Source organism: Lagopus leucura, unplaced genomic scaffold (genome assembly GCF_019238085.1).
Source record: "Lagopus leucura isolate 7727_CA_CO unplaced genomic scaffold, USGS_WTPT01 Super-Scaffold_100008, whole genome shotgun sequence".
NCBI classification, from domain to species: Eukaryota; Metazoa; Chordata; class Aves; order Galliformes; family Phasianidae; genus Lagopus; species Lagopus leucura.
The window spans coordinates 35,218,702-35,243,760 of record NW_024962265.1 but is presented as its reverse complement, the minus strand read 5'-3'; the positions used below and the strand labels follow the sequence as shown (position 1 = coordinate 35,243,760).

Below are 25,059 nucleotides of genomic sequence, written 5' to 3'. Positions count from 1 at the left end.
GTTGCACAGAACTAAGACACAGACTGAATCAAACTCAACGTTCTGTTTCTCTAAGTCACAGTTCCAGATACAGAACATATACCACATATGAACAGAGAAAATGCGTTCCCATTCTCAATGCCGAAATATTTGGAGAGAGGAAAAGATGAGAGTGGCTTCTGTTGCCTTCATAAATACCATTTCTAACATAAATACTAAAAGCATTGACATGATGGAAAATTGCCAACAGCCATTTTCCTAACACCACAGTTAATAGAGCATGAGGACTCCATAGCTGAAAACAACACACTGCTGATTACTGAACACTTACAGTATGCATAGTGCTGCAAAGTAAATGATGAAGGGCCTCTGCTTTATTCTTGTCACTGCAAAACAAAGGTGCAAATACACAGAAAAACCTCCAGAAATTCTTATTACTTGAGAATTACAACACAATACAATCATTTTTTTTTTTCTGCCACAAATGACGTAAAACTGATTTGCATCACAATGGTAAGGACACATATTTTATTAGAAACATACACTGTATACTTAGATTTACCTCTGTTTGCTTTCAAGTGAGATTATATTCACAGACAATGGGCAAATTTTAACAACAATGACAAAAAAAAAAGTATGAATAGGGATTTGGAGAAGATAAGTAGAAGTACTGCATTACCATTGTCTCACAATACGTATCACAATATTCCACTCAGAGAGCAAATTACACTGTAGCTGATCATATGCACTACATCTGAAGGCAATGTTTTTGTGGATAATGTGTATCATTTCTCTTCTCCTCTCCTCAAGAAGATGAAGGAAGAATGGACTGACAAAAACTCAAGGATAGCTCCTCAGATACTGATTTTGATCTTGTTGCTTACAGTAAGCTCTAAAATGAAATTTGCCTTATATTTCTACATAAATTCTTTAGACAATACATCATCAGGATAGATTTTCACAGTATGAACTACTCATGCTCTACTCTTGCTGAATAGTTAAAGTTTTAAACATTTTATTAGAAAACTTCTCTTATTAAAGCGAGCACGTATCTACCCTAATCACAGGTTTAATACAAGAATAACTTTCTGTGACATATCACACAAAAACATTATTCGGAAGACTAAAGAAATACCAGTAACAGAGGACACAATCATTCTGTTCCCATGCAAATCCACACCATTCCCTCCTTTCTTGTGCCTGAGGATGTAATAATTTCCATTAAGTCTTGGAGTAGAGTTGATATTCATCCTGACATACCTGAAGGCTGTGCTGTCTTTAAGCGAGACCTGGACAGGCTGGAGAGCTGGGCAGTAAGAAACCAGATGAGGTTCAACAAAAGCAAGTGTAGAGTCTTGCTTCTGGGGAGGAATAATTCCATGCACCAGTACAGGTTGGGGGATGAGCTGCTGGAGGGGAGCTCTGCAGAGAGGAACCTGGGTGTCCTGGTGGACGACAGGTTGGCCATGAGCCAGCAGTGTGCCCTTGTGGCCAAGAGGACCAATGGCATCCTGGGGTGCATTAAAAACAGTGTGGCCAGCTAATCGAGGGAGGTGATCCTCCCCCTCTACTCTGCCCTGGTAAGGCCTCATCTGGAGTACTGTGTCCAGTTCTGGGCTCCCCAGTACAAAAAAGACAGGGATCTCTTGGAAGGAGTCCAGCGGAGGGCCACAGAGATGGTGAAGGGCCTGGAGCATCTCTGCTATGAGGAAAGGCTGAGTGAACTGGGTCTGTTTAGCCTTGAGAAAAGACGACTGGAGGGGACCTGATCCAGGTCTATAAGTATCTAAGGTGTGGGGGGCAGAGTGGCAAGGCCAGAATGTTTAAGCAGTGCGTGGAGACAGGACAAGGGGAAACGGCTGGAAACTGCAGCATAGGAAGTTCTGCACAAATGTGTGCAAGAACTTCTTTACAGTGAGATGACGGAGCACTGGAACAGGCTGCCCAGGGAGGTGGTGGAGTCTCCTTCTCTGGAGATATTAAAGATCTGCCTGGACACCTACATGTGAGACCTTGGGAACCTGCTTTGGCAGGGAGGTTGGACTCAATGATTTCTGGAGGTCCCTTCCAACCCCTTCAATTCTGTGATCCTTACAAGTTGTTCACAGGGACGCCCCAGTGAGCCAGCAGGGACAAACTATGAAAGTCGAAGCTAAATTTCTCGATGAATTTAGATATCCTGAATTCATTTATTCATCCATCCCCTTCCAGATCAGCATGACCACAGGCTACCAGCGACATGCTATGCGCACTGTTACCCATCACATATGCAAAATCACATTAAAAAGCAGGAGTGCAAGAGTCTAACAGAGAAAAGAACAACATTCTCCACGCGGTTATTCAGGATACCTCACAGCTCTTGAAGGGTTAGAACCTGAACTTCTCTGATGCAACAAAGGCAAAGAAATAAACAGAATGGAAAAGCACCTGAACTACCCATTGGGCCTGAAAATCTAAGAATGAAAACAGTGGTAAGAGATTTAAATGGTGCCTCATTCCGTACCTGGAATCAACAGATGAACAGAAAGGCAGTTGTGGTTTCAGATATACGTGACACGTTTCAAATGTTTCAGTTATCTCAGAGTAGAAACCAAATGTGAAAATCCAATACAAAAAATGGAAGGATGCTGCGATCCACATAAAAACTAAACTCCAGAAGGAGCATATTTTAATCCGAAGTTCTAGAAGAAAATATACCGTAGAGAAGTTGGTGACTAATGCAAACTTAAGCATACTAACGATGTGTGGCAAGGAGCTAATAACAGCTGAGAACAGAAGAGGCTGTAGCAAAACTTGGAACAAGGACACAGAAATAAAGAAAAGTTGAGTCTGCTATCAACAGGAGTCTCTGAATTAAGTATACAGAGATGAGAGATTTCTGACACTGAATAAGACTGATAATCCAATATCCCACTAGAAAAGAAATCCAAGAAAGAAAATCATGCAGAGGTCAGAGAACATAGGAATTGCACACACAGTGACAATCAGGACTGTCAGCGATAAGCGTGAGGAAAGAAACACTGGAAAAATTATAGGTCAAATCACTTTATGGATGAAATGAGTACATGATGTTGACAAAAGGTAATCATGACAGCAACACCAACTATAATTTCCTGGGTATTTCTTTGATACCTAAATGCCCTAGCGTATGGAATTGTTACACCTCAGCATAAGATACACCTTGTTAGTTCCATTAAATCACATTTAAGCCAAATTAAGATCAAAAGCAGGTAAAATTTTTCAATAATTTTCAAAACAGACAGCACTGTAACAAATACTTATGACAGGTTCAGGTCTGTTATCTTCAATACCTTTATTGATGACCCGGACGAGGGCACTGAGTGCACCCTGAGTTAAGCTTGCAAATGACACCAAGCTGGCAGGAAGCATCGATCTGCCTGGAGGTAGCGAGGCCCTACAGAGGGATGTGGACAGGCTGGATTGCTGGACTGAGGCCACTGGGATGAAGTTCAACAAGACCAAGTGGCAGGTCCTGCACTTTGGTCACGTCAACCCTGGGCAATGCTACAGGCTTGGGGCAGAGCGGCTGAAAGACTGTGTAGAAGAAACAGACCTGGGGGTATTAGTTGATGGTTGGCTGAACATGAGCCAGCAGCATGCCCCAGGTCGCCAAGAAGGTCGAAGGCATCCTAACTTGTATCAGAAATAGTGTTGCCAGCAGGAGCAGGGAAGTGATCATCTCTCTTTACTCAGCTGTAATGATGCCACATCTCAAGTACTGCGTTCAGTTTTGGGCCCCTCACTACAAGAAAGACATTGAGGTCCTGGAATATGTTAAGAGAAGGGCAACAAAGCTGGTGGGGAGCCTGGAGCACAGGCCTTATGAGGAGTGGCTGAGGGAGCTGAGATTGTTCAGTCTGGAGAAGAGAAGGCTCAGGGGTGACCTTATTCCTCCCTACAACTACCTGAAAGGAGGTTGTGGTGAGGTGGAAGTCAGCTTCTTCACTCACATAAATAGAAACAGGACTAGAGGGAAAGGCCTCAGGTTGTGTCAGGGGAGATTCAGGTTGGACATTAGGAAGTGTTGCTCTCCAAGAGAGTGGTCAGGCACTGGAATGGGCTGCACAGGGAGGCAGTGGAGTCATTGTCCCTGGAGATGTTCAAGAAACATTTAGATGTTGTACTGAGGGACATGGTTTAGTAGGAAATATTGCAGACAGGTGGACGGTTGGACTGGATGATCTTACAGGCCTTTTCCAAACTTGGTGATTCTATGAAAATTACCACCAGATAAAAGAAAAAAATCTATACTTAATGTATTTACAGTAATCCATACTCTCATCTGTCCTCAGTTGGCACTAATGAGCAGGCAATCATGGTTTCAGTCCTTGTGTATTTCTTTTGCTCCATGTTTTTATTTGCATTGAAAAATGATTCAGAAGTCCTGGTCTGAAAACTCATCTGCAAGAGACAAACTAGAAGACTGCTTTCAGGTGCACTCCTCCCATCACTCTCAGATCTTCACATTCCTCTACATCTTTCGGTTGAATGGCAACAGGCTTTTAGCTAATTTTATATTTGAAATGTTCCTGGGACCCAAAAGGACAATGCTTTATCTCAACTTCTTCTATTTCTCAAGTTTTCAAGACACAGTCTGTCCATACTTCTTAAACTTACTTGCTTACTTCCAGAGATATGCAAAATACCTGTTTGTTAGACTAAAAATTATTTTCCGTATTAAACTGGCTAGTAAGTAGCTTTTTAGATCAGCCACTTCAATGAAGGGATAAAAACATTACATCCTTCATTTCCTAATTCATATGCATTATTCAGGATATAATATGATTTTCAGTGGAACCAACCTTCTGCATCTCTCTCCATGTTATGCAAAGATCTAAAAAGAACAAAATGTATGCAGCTCATTACTGACTGCTAAGTGAGACCATATACAACAATAATGAATAACTTCGGGACAGCAGTGGGCTTGCAGCAACTATCCCCAAGCAAGCTCACTGCTCTCAAAATCAGAGAGTAGAGTGAGAAAACTACAGGATCTAACAAGACAACAAAAAAATCACGTCTTCCCTTCCTTCATGCATAATCCACAGAAAATATACTTTTATTCTTTAGAATGATGTCATAGCTGACCAAATTTGTGCAAAATTTAGATTTTTTATTAAGTGATTACTGTAAGTAATACCAGGAAATTCCACTTATGAACTTCAGAGAAGTCTAAGGAAAGGCAACAAGAATTGAAAGTACTAAACAAAGGTCAGCCTGTATTCCAACAGCCAATTCAGAAGCAGTATGACAGGAAACATAGTGTTTGAGTACACTTAAGTAGTAACAGTAAAATGCTCTAACAAAATGTCTGAGGTTGGAAAGGACCTCTGGAGGTTCATCAGGCCCAAGCTCTTGTCGTAGCACTGAGCTCCACTGAAAAAAAAGTCTTAGCCATTCCTTGTACGCGAGAAGCTCTAACCTATTAATCTCAGAGGCCCCTTAATGAACACTCTCCAATAGTTCCATATCTATCATGCACTGGGAAGCCCAGAACTGAACACAGCACTCCAGGTACAGTCTCACCAATGCTGAATAGAGGGAAAAGTTCACCTCAACCTGACAACACTACTTTTGCAGCTCAAGATACAACACACTTTCTTTGGTATGAGGAGGCAGTGCTGGTTCATGCCCAGCTTAATGTCCACCTCCAGGTCCCTTCTGCAAAGCTGCTTTCTAGCTGGGCAACTCAAAACGTGCATGTTATGGCTTTGTTTATCCTCAGGTGCAGGGCTTTGCGCTTCCCACTTCCTGAACTGCATGAGGTTCCTGTCAGCCCACTTCCTGTACCTACAATTTTGTCCCCAGAATTTTACCTGTAAGTGGATCTGCTTCCCAAATAAAATTAATACAAAAAAGCATTCAGACAATGCCAATTTTCTGGTCAGAAGAGGAAGTTTCAGACACACCAATGAAGGTAAGACATCCTAAATTTAACACAATTCACACAACAGATACTTTCAAACTTCAACTTGTAGACAAAGTTCTTCCTCTAACACATCTTTCGAATCATAGGTAAGGTTCTTCCTGTAACACATCTTTTGGTTAATAGATACTGGAGGCTAACTAGTTGAAAAAGCAAATACTAGCTCACTAGGACACTCGCATGTTTTTAATCACCAGTGGTTTATCTGTTATTCTAGCAAGCCAAGGTGCATTTTCTGAATTTTTATAGCTTTAACCTTTGGAAGGGGAGACAGTGAGCAAGGGAGTGGCAGGGATGAAATTTATCTGAAGCGTGAAAGAGGAAATGAAGGCAGAGGACATGAGAGTGCCTGAAGTATTTTTCTGCAAGTTGTCTTGCAAGCTTGGGTTTCTCTAGGCAATTGCCTCCCCAGAGTGGTATTGCTTTTAGCTAACAAAGAGAATACATTTGGAGTATGTATAACATACAGACATACAGTGAAGAGATTACAGGACTGACTCCTGTCCTACCACTGCAATTCCCATTAGCATTACAAGTTCAAGAGGCTGTACTTTCACATTTTTAAGGAGCATCTAAAAAGAGAAAGTTGTACAGTTTCTCTGCTCAAATCAAACCTAGCTGTATCCATACTTTACTTAAAAATTTCGTAGCTTGAGAAACATCTATTCAAATATCATTTTTTTTTGAAGTGTAATTATGTAAGAAATGCTGAATAAAATTCATTATTTACCAGATGACACACTACTAATTATTTATGTTTTCGATTTAATTGGTATTAAATGGAGTTTGGAATAAAAAGTTAAAATGCAGGAAAACAGTATTTTTAACATGAGTTTAATAAAACAATTTAGCAAGATACGGACATGGAGAAAAAAATAACACTGTTCATTCAGTTAAAATGCACTCATTTATTATCTAAAGTACTACCTATTAGAGATGTGTAATGACATCTCAAACTTTTATCATATTGAGAATTTTAAAAGGACCACAATGCTATTAAATAATTTGAGGAAGCAAAAAGGATGTTTGAACAAGGCTATGAACAGAGCCAGAGTCTTCTCTTTACTTAGAAGACTTTTTCTTCTCTGCAACCTCAAGTTCCCACAGCTGAGACCTGACCCACAGGAAATCCACCCATGCTAGAGACTTCAGTGCAAGTTTACACTGCAATCTGTGGCTGCAGTCCTCTTCTCCTAACCTCTTTCTCCCAGCAAAATTCCCAAACACTCCCTTTTTGGGGAACTGATTCCAGAACACAGTACAGATCAGCTCTTGTCAGGGAAACAGACTTGGAGAAAGGTCAAACAAGGCACGATTATAAAGACACAGAGATAAGACCATTATAAAAAATACAGCAATATTTAGCTTCAGCATCTATGAATAATAATTTGGAATATAGGATCATCTACATTCAGAGATGCAGTACAGTCACACTATTGATGAATCACCCATCACTGCTACCTGCAGGATACAAATTAAACAGGTTTCTTCAGTCAGCATGTCCTCCTTGATTTCCGAACTAATAAATCTCACCTTCTCATAATTTTGTTCTCCAACATAAATTGAAAAAGGAGAGTCAGCTTTCATGTTTTTTCAGCTCCAAGTTGAACAAGTCATTGAGCAGAGTAAATCAACACAAATAAAACTTTATTTTTCCAATACTACCAAAAACTGATATAGCACATCAACAATCCCTATTTTATGGAGTTCAACAAACTATCTTTCCATATTTAGTCATCCAATATTCTTTAAAATGTCAAAAGATTAAGCAGTTATTATTGTATAATTAATATACTTCTAATTTAAAAGAGCATGAAAGAATAAGTCAGGCATGGAAAAAAGAAAAACAATAACTTACAATCAGTTAAAATGTCAAGAGAATTCTTTCTTTGAAATTTAAAATCTGAAAACTATTATTTAAATGTAATGCTTTAGATTACAGTACTGTATTCACTTGTACTGCATCTCTGCTGGAAAACATACTTCTCTTGCTGAGCATGTTTTGTTCTTGTTACTTTGGATGGTACCAAGAAACTTCTGTAAGGTTCATATTATCTTTTTCTGTACTCAACATCCATAAGAACTGCAAAAAGGTTATTCCTGCATCTTCTCCAGCCAATCTGTATTTCAAAAATTTTAAAGCAATAATCATAGAGCTGAGAAGGTAGCTTGGAACACCAGAAAAACACCATTTTGAGCTTAAGTTGTTTAGTTATTAACAAGAGATGTAAACACTTCAGATATTCTTGCATTTTCCCTCTCTTAAAATCTTTACACAGAATTGCCATAGAGAAATCCTCAGGAACTCTGGGAATCAATAAAACCCTTGGAAGCATGGTAACTTGAGGATTACTAAAGGAAAAGATTTACATGGTGAAGTCGTATTTGAGAGTAAATTATACACAAAAGGCAGTGACAGAGAATGCAACAATCACATGAACATCAAAGATGTCAAAGAAAAAACTGGCAATTAAATAAGCATGACTAGCAGAAGAAGCCATTAAAAAAAAAAAAACAAGTTAAAGTGACAGAGACAGAAATTTGATACAATCAACTGCATCTACCCAATAACAGAAATGGAAAACCTTTCTTATCAGTCCTTCTATTGGGTACAAGAAAGACACTAAAATAGGTGTAGCATGTTACTCCCCTGAAAGACCATTCCAAGTTCAATCTTGTCTATGTCCAGTGTTATACTCCTGACTTACAAAGTCTTGGTGATAAATACCTTCCCTCTGTACCAGTAGCCCAGTGAATACGTAAACGTTCCCAAGTGTACAGAAATCACAATGGTTTCCAGAATAGAATTTCATTCCCTGCATCATAGATTTAAACATTAGAGTTATATTAAAATTATATCAAAGAACCATGACAAAACTAGGTACACAAACCTCATTTAGACTTGATAACCTATGAATAATTTACATGAAAATAATACAGTTTTCATTTTAAAGTGTTTCCTTTATAAATATGTTTCTATTTCAAAATCACAGTATTTCCATACCATCTTGGTTCAGTATTACTTACAGAAAAGATAGTTTCAACATTCCACTTAAAAGAAAAATAATCCAATTAAAGATTTTGCTGCTTCAGCAGTATTTGAATGAAGGCTATAAAAGACCATAGGTGTCTTTATTTTCAGAAAATATAAGAATAACTTGCATGACGAAATTACTGTAAAATCTATTAGGAGATAGAGAACAACCTGCTAGGTCTTTAATAAAATGACATTAGGCAGGTCACTGCCCATTTAAAGTGTGATCCCAAGTCTTCAGATGAGTGTCACACATACAAGTGTTCAAACAGGATATCTGTAAGTAGGCATAATCTCTTGAAAGCCACTTGCATTCCCAGAGAGCCATAATATTTATAATTAATATTTACGTTAACACAAAATAATATTATGATCATAGTATCACTATTAAGGCTATTCTGAAACTATAAATTCCATTTGTCAGCACAGCCACGGCACCTTCTGACATACAACACGGAGTAGAAGAATGACAACAGCAAAATATAACAACAGAAGCCACCAGAGAACACAAAAGTAAAATTTAAGAATTAATAGCAAGCTTTCCACTAATTCATCACAGGAAGTCAGTTAATAAAATGTTTTTAGATTTCAGCAACGTTGAAGATTTCAGTACCGTTTCTGACAGTATTCTCCTGGACAAAATGTCCAGCATGCAGCTAGACAAAAACACAACACAGTGGATGAAAAATTGGCTGGCAGCTCAAATGCAAAGAGTAATAGTAAATGAGGCTGGCAGCCATTTGCTAGTGGGGTTCCATGGGGCTGCGTTATAGGGTCAGTTCTCTTCAATGTTTTCATCAGTAACTTGAATACAGGCTGAAGGTATATCAAGTAAGTTTTTGGACAGTGCAAAACTGTGAGGATGACACCTTCAACGGTAGAGAGGAGTTGCAGAGAATTCTTAAAAAATTGGAGTTCTGGGCAATTACCAGGCATATGAACTTCAGCAAGAGCCAGTATCAGATTCTGCACCTTGGACGGAGCAACCCTGGCTCTATATACAGATTGCGGAGCAATAAACTGGAGAGTATCCTTGCAGAAAGGACTCTAAGGGTTCAGGTTGAAAGCAAGTTGAACATGAGTCAGTAGTTTTCCCTGGCAGTCTAAAGGGCCAATCATACCCAGGGGTGCAGCAGGCTCAGCACTGCCAACCGGGGGAGGGAAGGGGTTGTCCTGCTCTGTGCTGTGTGGCCCCACTTTGAGCACTGCATGCAGTCTGGGTGCCACAATATTAGAATGACATAAAATACTACCGAGTGTCCAAAGGAGGGGTGTAAACATGATGCTCTGGAGGACAAGATGTGTGAGGAGCAGCTGAGGTCCCTGGATGTGCTCAGCGCAGAGGAGCTGAGGGGAGGCCTGATGGCGGCTGCAGCTCCTCACAGGGAGCGGAGGGCAGCGCTGAGCTCTGCTCTGTGTGACAGCGACAGGGCCTGAGGGAACGGCATGGAGCTGCATCAAGGGAGGGCAGCTGGTTGGGGACAGAGTCTGCACCAGAGGGTGGACGGATACTGGAACAATCTGCCCAGGCCAGTGGACATGGCACCAAGCTGCCAGAGTGCAAGAAGAATTGGGACAATGCTCTGGAAATGGTTTGAATTTGAGGTGATCCTGTAATAGAGTCAGGAGTAGGACTCAATGATCTTACGGATCTCTTCTATCTCAAGATTTTCTATGATTCTATGACTGATTGATAAAGAAGAGTCTTTCTTCCTATCTTGCTTGAATTTATGAGTGTAATGGCACATCAGCCCTAGCAGGAAGAACATGAGGAGCTTCAGAGAAGTCAATGTTACCGCTCATTCAGTTCAGTTATTCAAAAACTGGGAACATCAAAGACATGAAGGAAGGGAGATGATGGAGAATAAGGAAGGACAAACGTAAGATAAAAACCTAACTCATTTGCTATCATGTAATTCCCTCAGCATATCTTCCAATTTTAGTCCTATTGTTCCAGAAATGCCTGAACATATGTGACTCACGCCAAACATTCCTCAAAGGAGCAGAGATTAATGCAATAGGTAGCTCAAATAACTTGATACCTAAAAGCCAAATTTGCATAAGACAAATTTATTCACTCCATAATAACTAAGAAAATGAGGAAAGTAAAACATATTCAAGAAACTGTTGCCTCGAGATTTTTTTTTAAATGAAGTGTTAGCTAAATAATTTATCTTGAATTAAAATGAAACCACAAAAGAACACTGGTATGGGATGAGTATTCTGGCTCCTATCAACACAGTTCAAACTATACTGACAATTCAGTGGGCATCATGAAAGTGTTCTTAAAGACCTTAATACCATGCAAAGAGTTCTCACAGTCCTCTAGTGAATTTAGTCAGCTAGCAATCCAAGTCATCACATTATCCACACTGCACATATGCAAAATTCACACAGAAGTCTACAAATCAAGTTCTCCTTTACACTGAAGACATCATCCTCACTTTCTAAAAGACAGTCTATAAAATAGCCATAATGAAACAGTGGTTTTATGTTCTTCCTGGTTCCTTTTCAGTGTTGGAACAGCAATTAACAGTATTGGTTCAAATGTTATTCACATTTAATAAAACTAAGAACTTACTTAAATCAAATGATTAAGTATATGGAAGATCAAAGCCTAGCACTTTACTAGGAATACAAATAAACTAAACAAAGATAGATGAAGACAGAGGACAAACCCGGGATACTTCCCTATGAATCTACATGTTTAAAATGCAACAATTGTATGTTGTGAATATAAGGAGTCACCTCCTTATCTCAGTTTTATTTGATGAAAGTCACAATACAGAATTTCTACAGGAGGAGAGTTTGTTCCAGTTTTTTTTTTCTGCTATTATTTAGGTGCTCCCCAAGAAGATATTTTACTCTTAAAGTCAATTTTGTTCTCTCTCATTTAGCAAATATTGATTTTTTTTTTCCCCTGTTTGCATTTCAGTCAGAGCTAAAACAAGAAGGGCTTGTTTTGTTTACTACTTTCAAAGACATCGAAACTTCTCTAGCTATGTGACATACAAATCCATAACTGTAACTAGTTCTTTATGGGTATCCCAGTTTCATGTATTTTTTTTCCATCTATAATGCTTCCATAGCTATTTAAAAGAAGTGTGATGCATTCTTCTTCAAAGACAATAGATATGGTACTTCACTTTGCATTACCATACATGACCTCACTACATTCCTTGCTGTCTAATCTGACAAGGAGTTCAGCTATACGTCAGCTCACAGATATTACAATGATGACCAAAGATAGTCATCCAGAGAGATAAATTACCAGAGACTTCAAGAAAACCAGCTACTCTGCTGGAACAAAATAAACAATAAATAAATTTAATTCAGTGAAAGGTACTTTTATCTCTTGCCAGAGCTATTTCATTTACCAGCGAATATTTGTGTACAGTAATAACACAAATTTCAGTGGATTTGACTATATGCCTGACAATGTTGAAAAAAAAGTTATAACTTGCTCTTTCAAACTTCAGCCCTTGAAGTTACAAGTAAAAAACTTCAGAAGCTTCAGACAATAGATGAACAGTCCCTACCATCACTCCCTAAAGATCACATTCATTCATTGAGTATTCAATGTTGTAGATATTCACCTTTCTCCAGATAGGTTTTTTCATAAATTCCAATCTAATCTATACATTTCAGTAAGCATACCAAGTAGCTTCATTTAAAAACAAATGTTCAAATACAATGAATTAATTGCACACGTTCTATAATCCTCTGAAACGCATGGTGTAACATGATGGAAAGTGCAGCAATAACAGCAGAGCAGCAAGGACCTAGGCTACAGCAAGCAAGGACTTGCTTAAATGCAACAGGCACAGGTGCAGAAAGAAAAGAAAGAAGCTGCTTACCTTCAGAAGGCCTCAGGTATACAGAATCTCCAACAAGCTACTCTTACCTCCACTGCCAACTTAATTGAGGTCTGGGAAGGGATTCATCCTGGCTCCACCCCTTCTGGTCACACAGCATGCACCTGAGCTCCCCTGGGTTGGCCCTGCCTTCCCACCAGGTGTTCAATTATTGTTTCAAGCAACAACTAAGCATGAAGACAAGGAACCCTCATAGTAACAAAAGTTATCAGAACAACTTGCTACTTAGGCAGTACAATAGTATTCTCTCAATAGTGATAAAAGCTCCTATAGATTCTATCTATTCAAATGTTTTTTTCAGACTCAAAGAAATGCCTTGACTTGTCTACAGACACCTAGATTTTCCTACTAGGTCTGCAGAAAATCCAAGCTTTTCTGGATATTCTGGCCTCCTCACAATTCTCATTGTCAATTCCAAAATCTCTCTTCCAGCTCATCTTCTTATTTTTTCCTCCCATTTTCCCTGTTGATCAGAATCCTTTATTCCCTTTTTGTCTGCTACATTTCACATCCTCAGATGTATTTCCACTATTCCAATTTGCTTTGTTTGGATGCTGGCAGAGAATGAAGAGAAAAATGAAGGAATAATTGCACCTTGTGTTCTTCCACAAGAAAGAAAAGTAGTGGGATCATCAACCCTCAGAAGGCTCCTACCAAGTTGAATTTTCCTGTGCTGCCATGAGGTGTCACCACCTATTTGATGACAACTCTTGTTGAGGGAGAGATCCGTACACGAAGCCTTAGCACATGTAAGGGATTCTTTTGTAACAAAACAATATGGCATTGTCACTGTGAATCTGCCATCAGCTAAGATATAGGATGTATACACTCAGGATTGATGAATGAACTTATCTTCTTAAATAGTTTCTTGGATCAAGTTTCAATTGAGGTAAGGAAGAAAGAGCTGGAGGTCATCTGTCCTTAATTCCAGCCACATGTATGTAATCATACACATGAAATAATCTCCTCTGTAACAGCTTAATCAGCCTTTCCTCCACAGCAGCAGCAATTACATCTTTTTTGCTGCCCTGCTAACACATCATACTTGCAGCCCTGTTGGTGTATCATGTTGACATGCCAGGAACTTCTGCTTAGGTCAGACTGGCACAGATTAATAGTAATGTTTTCTGATTCAGTCTATAAGATGAACCATGAGAAGACTACCAGGCTTAACTGGGAAATTTTTTAATACATTTCCAGCTACAATGAAGATTTTCAGTCCTCCCACTTTCTACACAACCTTTGAGGCTTCAGCATTTTGTACTGAAAGTTTTAAGTATGCTGTAAGCAGATGGGAGGTATTTTGTGGTTTCTTACAGATTAAATAACTATTAAGTAGTTACCTATAATTGAAGATGACTAAATTCATTCACTCATTTGGTCTTTTTAGGACCTGATAATTTTGTAAGCCTTGCTCTTTTCCCAGTGAAGATATGAAAAAAACCACAGATATGTATATGATGACATTCAAGGTTGAAGGTCATACACTGACATCAACGTAAGACTGTAATTGTCTGCCACTTCCTTGGCTCCGTACCCACTCAAGGTCTGCTTTTTTCACTGGGATACCAGATTCGCTGGAGTCTGTGTGTTCTTTCAGTTGATACAGGACCACTGATCTTTCTTCCTCCTTGCACCACGGCAAATCTGAAAGAGCCACCCAATTGCAAAGTGCTTATTCCTGACTCTTTATGTCAAGGCTCTGTATAGGTACATGAACAAAGACCTTGTTGGTGAAGTAGAAGTGATTAAGCCAAGGTTCTTGGGGAATGCACCAATTTAGCACATACTTGAAGCAGCATTTGCCTGCACAGTTCCAGGCTGTATCTATCCTTCCCTTGGCAGTGAAGCCACTTGATGCAGAGATGTCTGCCAGCCCACATATAAAATGTGTTGGAGGTGATTGAATGGCTCACCCAAATATGCTGAACTGGCAGGCATTGCCATCTCATTGTAATTTTGCATCAATAAATCAACAGTTAAAAGGCATATAATATGAGATGTCTTGAAGTGGTGCTCATTAATTATGTTCTACCTTTTGCTTAGTAACCACCACAACACAGTCTTCAATAAAACTAATCCTAATTACAGTTTGACAAGTTTCCCAAATTATGTTTATGATTTATTTTGCCATGACAATTTTGGAGACTGTAAGAGCTGTTCACTCCTTTTTTATTTCATAAGTATATTGAGGAGAGTTAGTCAGAGATAAACAAAAACATAAAAAGTGCTGTTTGAACTTCCAGCAGCCAGCAAAATCAATGTTAGAAGACACTAGTATACCACGAAAATGTTAAAAATAAAATTTGTATAACTCCAATCCCAGTTTCAGAAACTAATAAAAAAAGTGACAACTTACTTCTGAATTCATATTGGAGTATTAATCAAAAATTCTCTCATTATTTACTAGCAATTTTGTAAGCAAGTATTTCATCTGTTTTAAACCAATCTCTAATCACTTTCAATGACTATCGCAAGTAATAACGTTCCATGTAGGACCTGAGGAACAATAGCTCTGCACGACTTCTTTTATAGCTTTATTTTTCGCTTTAATATACTCTGTAAAGGGCCCTTCTTAAATATACAAATATTCATGCTCTCAAAGACAAAACAGTTTTGGATAAAATTAGGGAAGACTAAAAACAATGGAGAAATAGAACTTAAGGTGTTTTGTGATTTTTTTTCATTTTTAATTTCACCCTAGAATAATTCTTAATTTGTAACACTTTCCCCCTCAAAAAAAAAAAAAAAAAAAAAAAAAAGGAGGTTCAGTAGTCAGTGCTGAAAGCTGCAGCCCAATTTGGAATTCTGTGTTTATGTGACACAACTTTCCAAATCCTGAATAGTCAGCATATCAACTAGCCTTCTAAAGTCACACAAGCAGGAAAGAAACCTTCATTCTCTAAAGTGGCTTTGCAGAATAAAAGTAGTCAGAATAAAAACATTAGATACATGTGCTACATGAGGAATTTCATAATCACACTTTAAATTCTTGAATATGTAGCTAATGAAGGAAGTGAAACATCTCTCCTACTCTCTGGTCACTCATATCTGGTACTGCACCTGCACCTTCAATTCACCCATACCTCTCAATTGAGAGCTCTTCTGCTCTCAATTTTGTTAGAAAATGACTTAATTAAAAAAAAAAAAAAAAAAAAAAAAAAGAGATTCTCTCTTTCTGAACTTTAGTGTATACACACACCACTTTTTTCCATCATGTTAGTCTTTAGCCTGGCATTTGTCCTAGTGTGGAATATACCAGGGGGGAAAAGAATTTTAATTCAAAACTTCAACTCAAAAACTGAGTGGTATGGGCCTCAGAGAACACTGATATTCTTAATGCCTTACAAGGAGCTTGTGAGAAAGTTGTAGGATCAGTTTCTTTTCTCAGCAGCCTGCTCACACCAGTGCAGTGACTCTGAGAGTTTTCTCCGCGCTGCTTGCATTGATCCTCTGCTGCTACATGATTTGGGATATCACAGATAACGCCTCAGACTCCTGCAGCATTTGTTGAAAAGCCTTTGTTTGATCTCACTCCCAGCACAAGAAGGCCGGCACACCTTGTGATCCAGAGTGAAGCAACAGACAGGAAGGAGGGGAGAAGAAACAGAATCAAAACTGTTCCATGTTGTTTGCTCAGTGGTTCCCAAAACAGGCACTGACAAGTAGCCATAGGCAACAGAGGATAGCCTAAGTTCTATGTTCTCAGTAAGTACAATGCACAGAGACAGCATTTGAAAACACCCCTCTAGGAAATCCTCCATTTTCCCCCTTTCCATTCCTTTTTTTCCCCTTTCTTCTTAAACAATTTCAGACCCTGACAAAATTGCCAGAGGCTTTCAACTTACAGTAGGAACCTAGGGGCAACAAATGAGTACTCTGTCAACAAAACTAATCCATAAGCTAAAGAAAAAATACTTCCATTTACAGTTGCTATTGTTGTTCATTGGTTTGGGAGTTTTTGTATTGTTTTTTTGTTATTGTTGTTTTGTGGTTTTTTTTTAAGTAGCTGTTTTCCCTGCAAATGGAAATGTGCAAACAGATGCACTCAGGCCTCTAAGGCCTACAAGAACCTGGACTTCTACATTTGCTCCAGTACTGCAAATATATATCTTTGTCTTACTCTGTCCCCCATGTATACACATTGTGCTTGGCACATATCTCACAAAGATCAGAGAATCACTCTGTGTGCAGACATCCTCCCTCATTATCACTCATCAGTGGTGGGTACTTCTCCTAAATCAGTGATTCAAAATTACCCAATGTATTTAAGGGAAGAAACAGTTATTCAGTGCCCTTGAATATGGAAGGTAGATATTTTATTGATAGGGTATTCCAGTATCTGATTTTTAAGAAAAACTGTAAGCAGTAGGAAGCGATATCTCAATATTAACTAGCTATCTTTAAAACAGTTAAAGAAGTTAAAAGAAAATAAAAATACTAGTTTTCTAAATTCAAGCATCAGTTTGCAGTTTATATGTATTTTTTCAGACATACGTATATAAAAAATGATACCTTAGAGGAAGCAGGCTCAGCTCTGCTTCACATTTTAACCATCTTGAGTTTTCCCCACACTATGATTTGGTTAGTAAGCCAACATCTTCTCAGTGTGAATTCTATGGTTTTCATACGTGTCCCATTTTCTAGAGTAGCCTTCATCCCTCTCGAGAAAAGAGCCCAAAAACAAGATCCATTCGTATCTCTGTAACAGAAATTTAACTCCGGAATCACAACCATTCTAGATCCTTCTCTCAACTTCTCTTTTTGCCAGAAAACATCTTATTTGTACACTTCAAGCCAGGCAGGAAGAAACTTAGTATCTCCTCTCCTCCTCTTGCTATATCCTACCTTGGAAGTTGTACATGTAAACTGACAAATCGTGTGACCTGCCTGGACTGTCAGTGAGTGAACTCTGCACAAGTAATTTGGTTTGAGGAGTAAGACTACTTCCACTTGAGCAGGAACCATTCCATCCTCACACCCTGACACTAACAGAAACATATTGATCTCTTATTTTAAGGAAATAGATGCACAGGAGACATCTATTGCCTACACAAAAAGCAATGCTGTCTTCTTATTGAGAATAGCTACGGCTGTAGCAAGTTCCTTTCAGATGATAATGAGCTTAGGATGTACTGATCCTAATTCTGCCAAGAAGGGCACAATAATACCCTAAAAATGTCTTAAGCTGATTTTGCTCCCAAACTGCAATCAGTCATCAGTGGAGGTGACTATGTAACTCCTGCATCTTGCTTTACCCAAATGCCCCAAATGCTTCAGTGAGTAACATCAGTGGGAACAAATCATTGTAAAAAACACATAGCAAAAAAACTTTTTCTCTTTTTGTAATTACCATCCTCTCTCTCCTTTCTGCCCTTTCTTCCCTGTCAGTCAGCAGAGTTGCGTTATGAGCTGAAGCAAGGGGGTTTACATCTCCTACAAAGCTTCAGTCTGCTGTAAATTAATGCTTTTATTCATCTGACTTCCTTTTCACAGTGCCTGCAAGGTTCTGGCCTTGCTGAGAACTGGAAGCACCAGGTTTTATATATAAATCTCTAGATAGAGCATGATTTTTTCTAAGACCCAGCTCTGGGAAAGAAATGCCTGTAGTAATGCTTGCCATGGCCCCAACCAGAACATAAGGAAAAACTGAATGGATTTGGAAAAGATACAGAACTTTCATAGCTTGAAAAGGAGAAAGAATATAGTACCTAGAGAATATACGCTTAAATCAATGTTCTAGTATTCCAAAAAACAGAAAAACATCATTGATACAGTTACTACTACTTCTGGACCTGAGTTGCAACATCTAATTGAAGTGCCAAAAGTAGGACATCTGGATTTTGTCTTTAATGTTTTTTTAAGCAGCTAGCAGTCCCGGGAAGACGTAGGCTACAATATCATGCCTATATTCCCAGACTTTTCTTTGATTAACAGCCATCCTTTTTCACAGACTTATTTCTCCTTTTAGCTCCTGTGAGTCAAAATGACTCACTTCAAATCAGTGAATTACCACATCAGGACTCGGTTCAGTCTTTCCCACTCCTTACAAATTAGCGATGGCTATTGATTCTAAATACTAAACCATTTGTTTGCACACAGTTCTGCCATTCCTTTAACAAGTCAGGATACATTTTATATGGTAGGAAAATATTACCTTTTCAAATATATACACATTGGTTCAAAGTAAAATGTTTAAATTTTCTCCCAAGAAGTACTGTAAAATTAAACATTTAAGATCATAATGAATTTGAAGAAACCAGATAAAAAAAAAATCTTATCGGCCAGGCCAGTGCAACTAGAATTTAAACTCCACAGTATTCACTTCTGTCAAGCAATTTTAAATCCACAATATTCCTCCAGTGAGATTATTAGAAGCAGAAAACTCATAGAAGTCATATGTAAAGTGGAGTTTGATGAGTTGCTGAAATGTATTTTGCAGTTAGACACAAAAATAGGACTGCACTCACTGAGCCAAGAGGTCCGTTTCCAAACTCTACCTATATTATGCCATTTATCAGCCTGGTCTTCACAATCCCTGCATGTTCTCTGCTATTTGAGGTGGTCTCACAGCAAGTCCATTTCCACTGCTTTGAAAATAAGCCTATTTAATTACTCCAGATGTACAAGTTATCTCTCTGGGGCTGTTGCCCAGAAGAATAAGAAAAGGAAAGGGAAGGAGAAGAAGGAAAAGAGGAAAAAAAATAAGAAAGGAAAAAAATGCAACCACAGTTGTACGCAGAGATAAAAAGCTATTTCTCTATTTCTGTTTGCTTATGCACTCTTCCCAGTCACTTACCTGATGGATGCCAATAGTACATATATATGCCAAGAAGAGCCAACTGAAGTCATCTGTATCTTGTTGGGAAATCTGATATCAAAAGGTCTGTTTTACATTTTTTGTTTAACACATGGAGCAAAAAATAACAACTTTGATTCTCAAGATTCTGACCCATAAATTCACCACTATGTGAAAGTCACTATTCTACACGGAAAGCAGACGAACATTATTAAAATTGTTTCCATCGCTTGACATTTCCCACAGTTAGCAAGGGGAACAGACACCATCCCCCATCCTTGACAGATGTAGTCTAGATGCTTACACAAACACTGCAAAAATGATATATTAACAGGTGATGTGAACTGTACTTTGATCTTTTTCAGTTCCTTTTTTTAAAGTCTTCTGAAAGGATACTGCACTAGAGAACACGAACATACTACTTGATGTTCAGAAGGAAGTGACAGATGGGAGGAAGCACTCACTCAGCATTTCCCCAGATAAAATAACCTTTGACCAAAGAATCTACTTCTAGAAATACCAATTCACAGAGTGGAATGACAATTTAGCAAAAGCAGCAGCAATGTACGTATGGCACTGCCTTTGTATCACAGTTCAAGAAGGCTCTTGTCATTTTTGCTCACAGTAGCTTGACAGCAGCACCCAAACAGTAAACAGTCTGTCCTGTGATGAGATTTCTAAGCATATACTCTCCACTCTGCAGTCCATGGAGAAATCCCTAAGTTACTTCCCCAGTCCAGAAAGGAATTCACATTCACTGCTACCATCTACAAAAGTAAAGCTGGAGCCAAATTTGCAGTAAAGTAGGATTCAGAGATGTGCGGAGAGGCTTCGAGCTGTATGTCATGTGGTCTCTCCATGTTCTGCAAACTGCCTCTATCAATGTTTAGAAGTACAGTACTAGTGTTCCCTGAGCAGTCCATTGGGCACCTCATTTTCACAATGTCCAGCAGCCCATCTAGGACACAAAGGTACAGTAGAGTTATTGCACACGAACAAAACACAAGCAGCTGAGGAGAGGCCTATCTACCAGGAGCCCAGCATAGGGGCCTGCTTACACAGCAGGACATATTTTCAGCTATAGCACAGACACTCTGCGGTCTTAAGAATCCTATTCCCTGGCCTAACACAAGAAGTAAAAACAAAAAATCACTAATTACACAAAATAGTTTATTTCTAGAGATTTTTTGTAATGTTCCCCTGCAGTAGTGTTTTTAGCCATGGAAAAAGTAACAAAGGCAAAGCAACATTCTTCGGTCCAAAACCGTATTTTCTGCTTGTGAAGAAATTCTGAATTTGAAACATTGCTTAATGGAAGAAGAGTGTGGGTTTTTTCACAACAGAGCTGTTGCAAGAAATTGGCTTCTTTCATCTGCCAGCCTAAAGCTTTAAAACCATGTCTGTGGACTCCATTTCAGGATTTTCCCGTTGACTCCACTGGGCATGCAATCACACGTCAAACAGCCTGTATAGCTAAAGCTCTAATTATCTGGCTGTACCTGAAGATTATCCCTTGGGCTTTTCTCTGCAATTGTTTCCTCCAGATGCTTTTATTCTACCCTGGAAATCATTTAACAAAATAACACAAATTCTCCACAACACTACAGAAAAGACAATTTGCTTTCTCAGACAGTAAAAAGTCAATGGCAAATCATTCTCTCTCTTTTCACATAGATTACTTGGCATGCAGTAACTTTTGATGTACAGGGGAATATAGCAATTCTCCAGGGGACTACAGCCGTATCCTTCTCAACAACCTTTCTCACTGTTATCTTGTCAACACCAGCTTGAAGAAAGATCTTGCAAACAGAGGGGAAAAAAATCACAGAGAAAGAACATTTCTCAGCTGATAACAACTTTGTACCAACTAACATATCCCATTCCTTCCCTAAGTACTTTAACATCATCTCAGACACATGGGAAAGAAGTGACTCACTTCAGGCTAATTTGCAAAAGGAAACAGAACTTTTACTTCTTATTTCTTTGGGGGAAAAAAAAAAAAAAAAAAAAAGCCAACAAATTACCTTTTTTGGCAGAAAACAAAATTCACAGGAAAAAGCTGACCTGTAGAAAAAGGGCTGTCAAAGAACCCAACATATTTATATAAGCAGTCTGTATAAAAGCTGACTTCTGTCCATTCCTTTTGCATTTTGAAATAACAGACTGCAGACACTCCTTCATGAAATATTGGTTCATGTTAATGTGCAAATTATTGGGGGAGGTTAATTATTTCCTCTGAGGTAATTTTTTCTTCATGTATCTCCTAAAAGTGAAGGTGGAAATGTATCTTTTAAAAAATGCAAATGTCAAAGGGAATCTTTCCAGACAGCTTATTTTAACCTGTCTCATTTCAACATGCTGATTTACAGCAATATCCAATTAACAGTTTTAATAGCCCATGTGGGGAAAAAGCAGCAAACAGTAATGGGCTAAACAGTTTCGCAAGCCAAATTCAATCCTGAAGCCAATACATGACAGTAACACAATTTGAAATAAACTCAGAGGACACAACAGGGAAGGTTTCCCAGTCTATGGTAAAAAGTCTTTTAGCCTGGAAATTAAACTGATTTTTAATTAATGATCATCTGTATTTGACAAACATAAGATTTGGTCCTCAAGCCAGTAATTTCAAGGAAATCCAAGTAAGCGGCACTGAAAAGGTTTGCTGGTCTGTTACTCATGCAGCTAATATATGTATTTCTAGGAAGGGAAAATCCTGACAGCCAGAGTGTTGTAAGAGCCATGAAACATAGGATAAGCCTCAATGCGGCTGGAGCCAAGGAAGGCAAACACATCCATTTCTTCAAAAATGAAATCTCTTGCAAGTAAATAAATGTTCTGTTTCAATTTCCTCTTCATTTACACTTTATTTCATGAATTTTAAACATTTCTTCTTGACATCTGTTAGCTACCAAACTTATGTAAATGTAATACCGCTGCAGATAGAAATCACCTATTGGCTTCTAACAGCTACACGTTTGAAAGCTTAGGGCACTGACATTTTTAAACATGTTATGTTTTAGTAAAAATAACCATCTACTTATTATATTCAGTGAAATACATGTTGAAATAGCTCCCAAAATGAAACTTCCATTGGCAAATTATTCAATTGAATGTGCAGCACAACACAACTTCTTTTCTTCTATTACTAACAAAAGTAGCTATTTTATATGTGCAGTGAGGGTATGCCTGTTAACTGGTCCAAAGAAAATTGGATACATTTTAAAACTGCTTTTCTTCAAAAAAAAAAAAAAAAAGTTTTATTGACAGCTGAAAAACTAAAATTAACAGTGTTATTTTCATACTTTCAATTATAAAGTACAAGAATATTTATTCAGGAATGCTTTTAATATATTTGGATATCAATCTTCGCTTTGTTATCCATCCCAGAAAATCACTTAAATCACTTGTTATAAATCAAATTTACAAGCTATAAAATCTTATAAAACTTACAACCTCAAAGTCATCACACTTCTTTGTGATCTTGTATCAGAAATATCTGACATCATGAAGTTCTTCCAAAATTATCCATAACTATATGAAAATTATATGGGGTATAATTTTTTTCTGGCATTTTTAGTATGACATAAGACTCATTTTGTAAATATGTACTCTATATATTCAGTAGATAATATACAGAAAAAAATCTGTGAGTCCAATTATACAATTCCACTGAAGAAAAAACAAGCACAAATTAAATTCTATGCAAACTATAAAACTTAGCTCAGGTAATAGTGAGTTATGACAGATTTTATGACAATTCAGTGCTGACTTAATCATTTCACTATTTTGAAGCCACTTTGGATTAGACTGGTTTTAAAAGTTGAAGATTTATATATAATACAAACACAATTTACAGTATGTTGGAATTTGACCAATGTAAGCAACCATTTTAATTCCTCCCAAAGTGTACAATTATTTTAAGGCCTGATGTGTTAAAGGATTTATTTATTTCACTTGCACTTCATCCAACAGCAACAGAATAATTGAGCTGATCAGAAGCAGAACATCAGCTACTGAAATAAGAAGACTGTCTTGCCAATAGGACAGCCTCCATGCAAATTTTGATCTTCCTAGTCCTGTTTGATTTATAATAGCTGATGGGATTACAGCCTAGCTGAGGAAACCCACAATACATAAATGTGCTGCTAGTAGCTATGGTACATTAATCAAAAATGGTGGTGACTGTAAAAGTATAAAATACTCTAATGTTATGTTTTTGCTCAGTTTCAGTACACAGTAATGAGCAATTTAAGCACAAACCCAAACACACCAATCATGCATCTCACCTGTACTGCAATACAGTAATTCAGAACTCTTCTTCACAAAGTTCTGTATCTACATAAATACAGGAAATGAATGCTCCCCAATCTCATTTCCTAAAACTGTATAGTATTCTGGCTTTGGATAGTACATAAAAGCATAAGAAATTAACTTTTAATAGTAATATCAAGAATTAAAAAAAAAAACATAAAGGAAGCAAATGAAGTCTCACCAAATTGAACAGAGACTCTTAAATGAAAACATCCTAAATATGCTTGATAACCCCAAAGCCTAAATGAGATATCATATTTTAAAGATCAAGCAGAAAGAACACTGACTTCATATCAGAAGCCATCTAAGCTTTTGTACAATCCCATTTAAAAACACCCACCAGGTGTATATATATATATATATATATGAAGGACAACCAGCTGGCAGACAACAAGCAAAATCAGGTGTTTCATATTGATTCCCAAACCTGCAAGCTGCTGGCAGCTCTCCAGCCATGTGCTGAATTCCTAGTTTAGCCTCACCTGGGATTTCCAATCTCACTACTGATCACTATGCATAAAAAAACAAAGGGAAGAAATCAAGTAAAAATGGCTGCCATGGAGAAGAGCTGCACACTCAAGTTTAAGGACAGACAGATGTGCTCAACACTAAACCAGCTCCAGTGGACACAAAGGTAACACTGAGAGAAGAAAAGGTAAACAAAAGGTTATTTATATGCTGTTAAGATTTTCAGCTATACTGCCTTCACGGTCAAGTTGGTAGGGATGCAAAACTTCACACATTAATACAGAGAAGCTAGTTTTATCCACCAACCCTTCAGTCTATCTGAAACAATCTAAGCATTCAGGGTAAGAATCAAGTAAGTCCATAAACCTACATGTCAAAAGCTAGGATTTCAGGCAAAATAAATAATAAATAAATAAGATTTTAAAACAAAACAAAACAAAAACACAACTTTTTCAACTATATTTTAACTACTAAAGAAAAATATCTTTCTAATAAATAAAAATAATCTGCTGTAATCAATCAAAATGTTATTACATTTTGTGCCAATACAAATTCTAAATTTCAAGTAAATCTCAGATTATAGTTTCAACAACTGAGAAAAGAATTCAGATTCAGCTTCCCGTTAGCAGATTTTAGAAGCTAT

The 25,059-nt window shown here is 37.9% G+C and overlaps 1 protein-coding gene across 1 annotated transcript in view; it reads right to left on the bottom strand.

Moving 5' to 3' along the window:
* Window positions 1–25,059, bottom strand: part of TRHDE (thyrotropin releasing hormone degrading enzyme) — a 213,700-nt gene that overhangs the window by 130,523 nt on the left and 58,118 nt on the right. The window lies entirely within an intron of this gene.